At 34.6% G+C, this 11,101-nt stretch overlaps 1 long non-coding RNA gene across 1 annotated transcript; it reads right to left on the bottom strand.

Annotated features, from left to right (window-relative positions):
• Nucleotides 1-571: 571 nt before the first annotated feature.
• Nucleotides 572-10,875, bottom strand: LOC149801668 (uncharacterized). The gene is made up of 2 exons (XR_016420705.1): nt 8,925-10,875; nt 572-7,107 (listed from the first exon to the last, which is right to left on the bottom strand). It is a non-coding gene; the product is annotated as an uncharacterized LOC149801668 (long non-coding RNA).
• Between the last annotated feature and the right edge of the window lie 226 nt (nt 10,876-11,101).

The raw sequence follows: 11,101 nt of genomic DNA, 5'->3' as shown, positions 1-11,101 counted from the left end.
TAAGAGGCTTATGTCGTAATGACCCAGTTTGTTTAAAGTTCCTGACTGAGGGACTCACTAAAGCAAACTATCCGATTTGGTGCGGGCAGGATTCTAGCATGCGCCCTTCTTGTTGCGAGTCTGGAACTTTACCCACTTATTCGCCTCGGCTCTCTGCTTAGGGATGAATATAGGCGCTATCAGACTAATATACGGAATTCAGACGGAGCTTGTATGCCTCTCTGACATCTCCTATTCGAGACTGATACAGCCATATTTCTTACATATTTGTATGCAAGGTTTTCTCTACCTTTATTACCATTACTAGACGTATATCACCCATTATGAAAGTAAATGGTGAATATTTAACCGCATAGCAAAGCCTATATCACAATGAACTGACCAATATGCGTCCCATGCATATTATTCATTTCCAAGTGATATAGGCTTTGCTATAGGATAAGACGCGTTGCTCTTTCTTGGGGGTGATGCTACTTTCAATACATGCCTTAACAAGTCATATACTAGATCAATAGCCGCTGAATACATACATATTCTGTACTGATAGTGGGTACACTAAAAATAAAAAGAATTGTTCTAAAGGATTTAATTTCATATATCAATTGAAGAAGGGTTATACTTACCATCTGGACACAAAGATCGATCAAAAAGTGTTAATAAATTAGTACCGAACAGGCTAATAAATAATCTGCCAGAATAACAAAACTTTTAGCTCTAGCACAAATCGCCTTCATACAGTTGTTCTCTGCCACAAGTTATATCAGAAAAAAGGCTGAGAACAACTTGTTGGTCTACCTGCTCAGTGTAATTATAGTCTGCCTTCGGCCAATTGTGAAACATACCCCACCTCCCGTCTTCGACAGTACTTACCTGGTACAATTACAATGTAGCTGACGATTTTAAACCCTTCAAACCTTACAATTTTAAACCAAACCTTGTTCCGTAAGCTCGAACAATTAGAGAGATCTGTATCGAATTGAACATATGGACAAACGGCCGCCCATAGACGTGGGGTGCGATTAATAATTGACCGGAAGGAGACTATAGTAGTATCAATGTTTTTTTTTTGGTACTGCCCCCTGATGTGCTTACATCTTCTGCAGGAACCAAATCGGCATTAGAGCCGATTTCATGTATTGGACACACACTAATTGTCTTGCGTATCCAGATTCTCTTAAGTTTAGGTAGTCAAATTAGGGGCATTACCTAAGTCTTCTATTTAGAGGACAATATTTAGACAAAATATAATGACAGATTATAACATTGCTATAAACTGGGAAGCTTTGTTACTTAATAACGAAGTTAAAGACATATTATCACAGTCAGATTAATTCAATTCAGATGTTATGAAATAACGCATACTTGTTGTTTTACATGCACTTCAATTGTTTAGATATTCGTGTGGCCTTCCCATATCATTGCCACAATCTTAGGAATCGGATAGATTATTATATGAAAGAAATTGTATAGAATGACACAGTTTAATCATGAGATTTGAGAATTGTATTTCCTTGTAAGGACTGTTGGTAATAAGAATTGGCGTAACGGCTGGGTGGTACAGTCAAATATCAGTTATTGTACGTAATGAGTTTAAAGCTATGTATTATTAACTTTAAAAGTCTGTAATTTAAATGTTCGGGAGAAAAATGTTTTACGGAAAATGTATTTATATGTATTTTAAGCGTAATAGAGCACGGCATTGTGATAGTAGTTAGCTACTGCATTGTAATTATTTTGTTGCATGAGGACTAGTCAAGATGTAACGAGCGTTACATTTCTGTATACACTGGGCCTTGCGTACAATGGACGTGCCTATCATCACGATACCAGCTAACGGGGGGCTGCCATATTGGTCTTCTTCCAATCAACTTGAGTCTTAAATCTCGTACATTTTGTCTTCAGCCCATTATTAGGATCCCAAGAAAGTGGATGGAGATTTAAACTTAAGATTGGATTTATGGCTCCAAATAGAGATTATAAATTGTGATAGAGTGCTCCGGTGGCCTAAATGGATAGAGCGTCCGCCTCGGATGCGAGAGGTCGCGGGTTCGAACCCCGATCAAGTCATACCAAAAGACTTATAAAAATGGTACTAGCAGCTGCCTCGCTTGGCGCTCAACATTAAGAGGTTAGTGTTGAGACTGGTCGGCTTTGTGTCAGTATAATGTGACTGGGTGGGAGATTATGCTGGATGACTGCTCGTGATAACCCCAGTGCTAGACATCACTATCAACTGCCAAGGTCTAGATGACATAACCAAATGACGGAAAATGGTTATAGTTACGTTGAAAATCTAAATCACACACACACAAACACACACACACATTGTGATGGCTGGACTGGACAGTTGATTATACAAATACATCACTGTGATATGCACTAAAAATGAAGTCCTACACGACATTTGTTTCGACAGACTTTCCTTAAAAATAATTTTGTAAGTTATTTTTCATAGACATCCGTCATCGTGGTCCTATTTTCAATTTGCCTATACAGCTGGTTGCAACTTCAACACTACAGAAACACAGATAATGCAACATGAGATGTAAACTTGTACACCGAGAGCGTAGGTAACGCAGATGGATGTATCAAAATCGTACCCTGCTTGACGAACCAGATGTCAACTTGTACAGCGAGAGGCATAGGTAACGCAACAGAAGATATCATGGCTACTCACGGACACTTGGAATATCTCCGTGCTGTCATGAACAAGACCGAGAGATCTTTCTTCAAGACAGTTATAAAATTTTGAATTAAGTTGATCTTCATAGAGTACAACTAAATGTTTGAAGTTTGCATTAATAAAGAATAATAACTACTTATTCTTTCCTTGCTACATTTCTAAAAATATTCAGTGTATTGCCGTTTGTTATAAATATGTAATGGATTATTCTATTCTTCAGTTTTGTAATGACGTATTTGAAGCATAGTCAGACATTACACAGAAAACACTAAAAATTAGAAGACACATTTTTTGTATACAATATGTCAATTGTAAAGAAATTTATTTTAGATTATGCTAAGCCATTAATTACTAGACTTTCCTTAAAAATAATTTTGATAATTCGCTGCAGAAATATTTGTTCATTGCCCTTAATGGACATCGTGTCAACATTATTACATTTCAGGAAGGTTTCGACGCTTGCTTGGTCTAGTGATAACAATGGTCGTATCGCATGCAGGCGAGCAAAGCTCAAATCCTACAATGTGCATATATTTCCTTTACATTGAATTAGGAATGTGAATTATGTTACTACTAATTCTTTCTGTGTGAATATACACAAAACACAGCAGATCATAAACCGTTGACATTATCGCGAGGGACACCGAAAGAAATCTGATAGCCAATCCGTTTCAGAATAAACAAAAAAGAAAAATTGCTTGCTCCGAGCAAATAATGGATATATTTCATCTCTTGGGCGAAGATTCGAGAATTTTCACCCACTTGATGAAATATATGCGTGATTCACTCTTTTGAAGCAAATATTCTATATATAATAGCTAGATGAGTTTACTTAAATATCTTTGATACTATCCGCTCAACGCGAACAATAGAAAATATTTGAAACACTCTTAGTATAAGATTAATTTTTCTTGACTTCGAAGTACTCAAAACAAGAAATGCAAGGGAGATGTTTTATATATTGGATAATAAAGAAAGATTTTATAACAATTTAACTGAGCAAAAATTAATTTTGTTTATCGTACAAAAGGAACACTGCTACTGATAATATAATACAAGAAGAAATTAAATTAATATATTCTCTTTTTAACGAGTTTCATAATAAAGAAATTTAATACCTTCGTTTTAAAATTGTACAAAGGATACTTGTGACGAAAGTATTTTTAAGAGAGTTTGAATTACTGAAAATAATGCGTGAATTTTGTAATAGAGAAAGCTAATTTATTTCACATTAATTTCCTCTTGCATTAAACTTTTAGAAAAGCATGACAAAAGTGTTTTTTTGTTTTTTGTTTTTAAATAAATAGACACTGTAAACATTCACTATAACGCTGCAATTTAACTTAAAGATTATAGCCTGTAGTTTTAAGAATACAAAGTTATTAAATGTCTTTGTACTTTTATAAAACATTACATATACCAAATAAAACATTACGTATACCAAATAAAACATTACATATACCAAATAAACCATTACATAAACTAAATTAAACATATACCAAATAAACATTATACATACAAAATAAAGCAATATGTATAGCAAACAAAACATTACATATACCAAATAAACATATATAAAAAGTACATATAACAAATAAAATATTACATATACCAAATAAAACATTACATATACCAAATAAAGCATTTCACATACCAAATAAAACAAATACATGTGCATTGATCTTTCACATGTATTCATAAACCACATTTAATCAGAAATGTAGGTATAAAGAAAAAAAAACTCTTGTAAAAAAATTTACATGATATATAATGTCTTCAATCAACATGACTTTTATCTTCTGAGCAAGTAATTTGATATAATATATTATGCAAACTTATTGAAATGCTAAATTGCATACATGTGAATTTTTCGGGAAACTTCGGACATTTTAAAAAGATATATACATGTTGTGACTTTGAAAAGTTATGAATCTGTGTTGAACTTTCTTGCTTCATTTAACAGTCAATTCTGCATAACGTGTATTTTGGATTATTCATTGTAACTGATTATGCGAGATACGCCTTCAAAACATCAAAATAACTTGAAAAAGAAACATACAGGAAAAATATCCATAAAGAGGCAAATGAATGAAATTGCATATATTCATAGGATTCGTCTTTTTTCGTTCAAGAGTAGACCTAAGACGACGTTCCAGGCCGTTGCATATGCTTTATCAGTATCGGCACCGTCTTTACAATATTAGTTTGTTGGCTTAAATGTTGCATATTTCCTGTATATCATCGGCTCTATAAGATACTTCTTCAGGTTTTTCTTCCCATCATGCATTCTGATCACTATACTCTTTATAAAGAATTTGCAATTAGGTTACAGACAAACATTCTTCATGTTACTCCATTCAATAAAGGCAACGAAACTTCATAACAAAGGCATGCGCTTTCATGTAGTTTAATGACCCATGAGCTAAGCTGAGAAAAATGGTTTATCTTTTCAATTAATTATTTACATACATGGATACGCCCATCTGTATCATTGTCGTCTATACTCTATACAAAACCATCAGTTGGCTCAACAGTCGAAGTAGATGAAACAATTTCAGGATATAGCAAAGCTGACTTCTCGCAATGATTCAAAGAAGGTTAGAGAGTTAGCCCTGTTATGTAGATAACTTATCATTATATTTTTTCAAATGTTATGTTTTCTATCAGCGGTCTGAACAGTTTTTTCTTCAATATTCTTGGTATTACTGCATTACTGTATAAAACTTCGGCAAATCTGCATATTTAAACAGCTTTTATTTTTGTAGACAGTAGAGCATGGGTATATGGTCCATATTTGAACATACGCTTAATTTGTCCAATAATTTTTAGTACCCAACTATTGCATGAACCAGACAAGTTCAATTAAACAACTGAAATATATACATGATAAGCTATGTGTATGACAATCCCAATCCATTATTAATAGTATAGTGCACATATGCTGTTAAGTCTCGCCAGTGACTCTAAATCATTGTGTTTTAGCCTCTAGTACAGGACCTCACGATCATAGATGTTTATCACTAGAACATTCATTCTGTCATGACTACAGTGCAGAGTTTTATCTTGGCAACCAGCTAAATATAGATTGTGGATGAGCCATAGTATTCAAATTATGACATGGCAAGACTGAACACATTAATTAACACACGACATGCTTAAACAAATTAGAGAACGTCATACTGTTTAATATGGTAATAATAAATTTGTCTTGAAAGAAAACAGACGCAAATTTTGAACAAACAGTTTTACGCATGGATGGGTGTTTTATCTATGTTGATTGGGCATTACTTTCACGCCTCAGTATTAATGATAATGGTCTGAAAATATATAATAATTAACTATATGATGTGCACATGCAATCTCTAATAAGTATTGTCTATCATATGTGAAAAAATATTTTGAAGAATGATTAGAACAAAATAATATCTTTTTCGATTTTGCCACAGAAGCATTACTTATATATTGACTTATTCGGTCTATTATTTTCGCTTTCAGTATATAAAGTAGATACAGGGAATAAATGTATGGTCTATGCAACATGTTTATGAAGAATACATAAAACGCATGACAAGCACATCTGGAAAACAGGCACACAAAAATGAGACGTAATTGAAAATGCAAAATAAGTGGAAAGTCCAGTCATTTAATGATCATTCTGGATTGAACGTTACAACAATGGTCTTTGTCAAATGCAAAATTTGCGATTTCATGCTTGCTGCTTAGAATCCAGCGCTTCAGATCAAGGAGAATGCATGTCGTGAGTTGTTCATAGCTGTTAAATTACTACTGCATGGGAACATGTGTGCTTCATAAAACAATTTATAAATGATTAGAAACACCGGGACAGGAGCAAACGCTGAGGTTCTTGTAATCAAATGAAGCGATCACTTTTAATTAGATCACATATTATACACATGTATATCACAAATACATGAATATGCATATCACATTTGGGAAAACTTATACAGACAAATACATATGTTTTAAGGCACTAAGGCATAACCACAAAATGAAAAGATCGCGACAGCACTCATCAAAATGAACAATAAGAAAGCAATTGTATTGAATAAGTTAATCAATTATGAATACATACATATAATTAAAGCATCAACTTGAAGTCGCAGTGAAATGTATGAATAGATGCGTGCAACTTAAAGTATACAAAGACAATAAATATGTTACGGAATGACAATTTCGTGGTGCTCTTCAACCTCTCAAACAGACTCTGTCATCCCAGAACAAAATATCTGAATCATTGCAATCTTCACCCCATGGGATGCATATTGGAGCACCGGCAGTAATGTGGGAAGGAGACAGGTACGAAACTGACTGGCGGACTGGTTGCAACTCGAGGATCGTAGACCAAAACCCACTGGAAATTATTTGAAGCAGCGCACGAAATACACGACGATGTCATGTTGGTCCTATTAAGGAAAAGGGCAAAAGTATTAGTTACGAAAGTATGGACCCGTATATTGGCACGAATATGACTTAAACATAAAAACTACACATAATTATTTACACAGGAAATTGTGTCATGTCGTTGATATGAAAACATTTGTAGTTCCAACAAAAAAAAGTCGTTCCTACCTTTAGCTACATCTTTTCATAAAAGCTGCTGTTGCGAATCATGTCGTTTGTATAATTTTACTACTAGCATTTATAAATCAAATTAATCTCGTGTATACGAAATAAGAGTCTGATGTGCATACTTATTCCAAGTCTGTATATTTTGATATTGTGGATATTCTAAACAGTATTTCCCAGCAGTCCTCGGTAATGTAGTTGGGAGTTTATGCGTCTGGCAAAGTGTAAGCGGAAGTTTATGCGTCGGTAAAGTGTGACCGGAAGTACATTCTTCCCGAAAATGGCAGAGTCGAAAACCAGTACACTTCATAGTGAAAATGCTATCTCACTAATCCTCTGTCTCGAAAAACTGATTAATAACCTGGCCCCGTATTCAGAACACTCTTCAGCCTGAGTGCAGACTCAAACTCAGTGTATGAAAACTGATAATTCTAATACGCTTTATCATACTATTGTTTTTCAAGATTGCAAATTTATTTAAATTGATAGTAATGTTGAATTTGGACAATTTGTTTTGACAACATGAATTAATCATATGTTTATGACAGATGAAAATTTAGTTATTGTCAACAATAAAGATCCGGAGCTATGTGAAATGGAGTCTGATCACCAACGACGTCGAGGTGTGAATCTGCCAAACTCTTTCTGCAATAGTGTCAGCCAGTCAATTTTACGGACGTATCTGCTATCTATATTTAGTATAAATCGGCTTATGCTTAGCATAAGGCGTCATTTTTTTTACTGATTTTACATTGATAATGGTACACTTAAAGCGGTTGTCAGTCTGTCTCTCTAACAGAATGGCTCATAACATTTTTTTCTCTGCTGCCTCGATGTCTGCCCACTCAGCTCTTTGTTCCTCTGGCTCTGTTCAGCCTCCAGTTAAGTCGAACAATATCAGAAATATCACATATCACTATTAGTATATTCGGCATTTAATTATATTGTTTCTTTCCATTTTCCTGTCCGTTGTACAGACATAAATCATACATGTATGCATTTATACATAAATTGCGTAAAATAATAATTCTTTTTATAAAAAAAATCTTTTTTCAAAATTGAAATTGCTAATGAATTTATGTCCTTTGTTGCGTACTCTTTGTTTTGTCGTTTATAGATGTCTTTTCATCCTGACCTATCCATTAGGTAGAATACATATCTATAGGTTTCGTCTAGTCAGTATCAGTTTCTGTCACTTGTGCTGTTTCGTTGTTACTCTATTTCGCCCTTTCTCTCATATAATGCCCCGCAAAAGACAATTCGCGTCAAATTTATGTGAGCAGACAAAAAAATAACACAATAACAAAATATTCAGCTATGTAATTATTGTCTGCAAAACATCTAAACGTCTCACTCTCGACCGTACATTTAACTGCTAAACAGATTAATACTAAGTTATATTTAGATATCGCTATTTGTGCCTCCGGTAAATGACGATGAACGATACATTCAGGGTGTTGATAGTGTACCAGCGTAACTACGTTTTTATGGTAGGTTAAATTGCAAATAAACAGTTGAGGTGAATACTAAAAACAGGTGCCCATCATTAAATGTGTCGATAAGTGATCGATGCAGATGAAATCTTCCGAATCCGTTCATTTTAAGCAATTCTTGTCTCCCATTTGTATTGAAAGTGACTCGTGCGCACACCTACCTGCAACTTCCTTGTACTAGGATCTGGTTGGAGTCATTCGACAACTGCACCACATTAAAGGTCTTACTGTCGGATTCTACCGTCAGGGGCATTATCACTTGCGGCCTCCTAAAACGACAGAAAGAGGTTGCAGATCAGGTCATACGCTTTTGGTATTTGACTGTATGTCACGAGCCTCAGTTTTCTAATGGGGTGATTCAAAATGAGGCATGGTCTGTTGTAACAAGTTTCAACCATAAAAACATTGAGCTTCTGAAGACACAAAGGTATCTCAATCATTTTATGGTTGAAACTTGTTACAACAGACTTATTTTCTAATGGTTGAAACTATTTACAACAGACCAGACGTTTATATCAATTTACCTTGATCCACACCGACAGGCGAAAGTAATGAAGTATAAAGAATACGTAACTTAAGTTGCTTTTCCCCATGATAATCCGAGGAATATACTAAATTACGCCTGTAAACGATAGACTCCAAAATGAAACACCCGTCTCTGACCCTTAAACTGACCTCCGGGATAAAGGAGGGTCGTTCTGCCTATTTTATTTGCAATTGTGTCATACTGAAAAACATTTTAAAGGTTCAGATCACGGCAAAAGTCAATGCTTCTTAAAACTTTTTTTTTGACGGGGCGGGATGCAGTAATATATATTAATTAGGTGCAAATCAAAGTAAATTGCTATTATAAAATATTCGTTGTATCTTCATAAGGCTCGTTTCTCCTGTCGGGTGCTTCATGTCTTATCGCGTGTATTATCTAAGCTTCCTAAAGCATGATAATTCAGTCTGGTAAGGGTTTTTCGGCTAATTAGTGCCAAAAATCTTTTGTTGCAAGATCTTAAAATCGAGCAACAATATGTAACTTCTCATTTTGTACCGCTCTGCTGGTTTTTCACAAATCGTAAGTTTATCAAGGTTCCTTGTAAAAGGTACCGAGCAAACAGTGCGCCCTGCAAACAAATAAAACATGAACATAAGCAAACAGGAAAAGAAAGAAATCTGTCTTCGGCTGACATACAGAAGAGGGTCGTTTGTGAATAATTATGTTATAAACTCTTAAATCAAAATCACATCGCTGGAACATTTGGTGATTTATCCATGAATATACTAAGACAATAAATAACCATGTCAACAATATATCAATTTTATTGTTGTATTAATTATGTCTGGAATTATTTAAGGTGATATTTAGCTTTATTCATGACTAGCTATAACATGTACATTGATCTACGCCGTGAAAGAAAAAATCCATGAGGTCTCGTTTGTCCACTTTTCGATACAGCGGAACCGGACACAGGAGGAAAAACTGCTCTTTCTTCAAATTCGATGAAATAAGTACTATTTGCTGTTATTTCTGCTGCGATTTTAGCACATACATTTGTCTGGAAATGGTTTATGCTTATTTTCATTTGTATATTTAATACCCCAAACTACTCTATGGCGAAATTTTGAAACTGTGTGAAATCAATGTAGCCAATCGTCTGAGTGGAATACAATGGTTTCTGTTAGGTACATTCTAAATATTGTTATGTTAAAACCATCTTGATGAGGAAAGGGAACCCAAAGACTTCAATTTACACACAAGATAAATATTTATCGTAATTCGTTTCAGCTAAGAAATAAAGGAACACACACTAATAATATGTCAATCAAAATAACTGGTGCCAAAACAAATTTTCGAAAGGGGTGAACAAGAATGTTTTCTTTACAGTTAAATAGTTAAAATTATGACATGTGGAAATGCTTAAAATGCAAGAGCTACTAGAGTTTCGCGACATATGCCCCAGCTAGGGCTTTTGTTCCCTTGACTTCTCGTCTAGCTGTCTACACTCCCCATCCCAACGATATTTTTTGGGATCCGCCCCGTGTCTGTGCTGTTTTTCGATCGAACTATGTCTCTCGTTTTATATGGCACATGTGTTGAAGTTTGGGTTCAACACAGTGTGTGAGTTAGGCAATAAGAGTATTGTTTTCGACAGGCGTAACAATTTATCACGAACCACATAAGACGTTCTTGCAGTGCACGAATAATTCATACTTGTCAGTCTATGAAAATATCCCTACAGATTCTACCGTTGTATCAATCAAATTACTAATGAAACTGAGAGGGATGACAAATATTGACTGACTGAATCATGAATTTACTAGGACCCTATTGTCGCTGAAAAATATG

Source organism: Sinohyriopsis cumingii, chromosome 4 (genome assembly GCF_028554795.1).
Source record: "Sinohyriopsis cumingii isolate HCF-2022 chromosome 4, ASM2855479v2, whole genome shotgun sequence".
Lineage (NCBI taxonomy): Eukaryota > Metazoa > Mollusca > Bivalvia > Unionida > Unionidae > Sinohyriopsis > Sinohyriopsis cumingii.
Note: the sequence above shows the minus strand (reverse complement) of the source record. Positions and strands in the feature narration are given on the sequence as shown.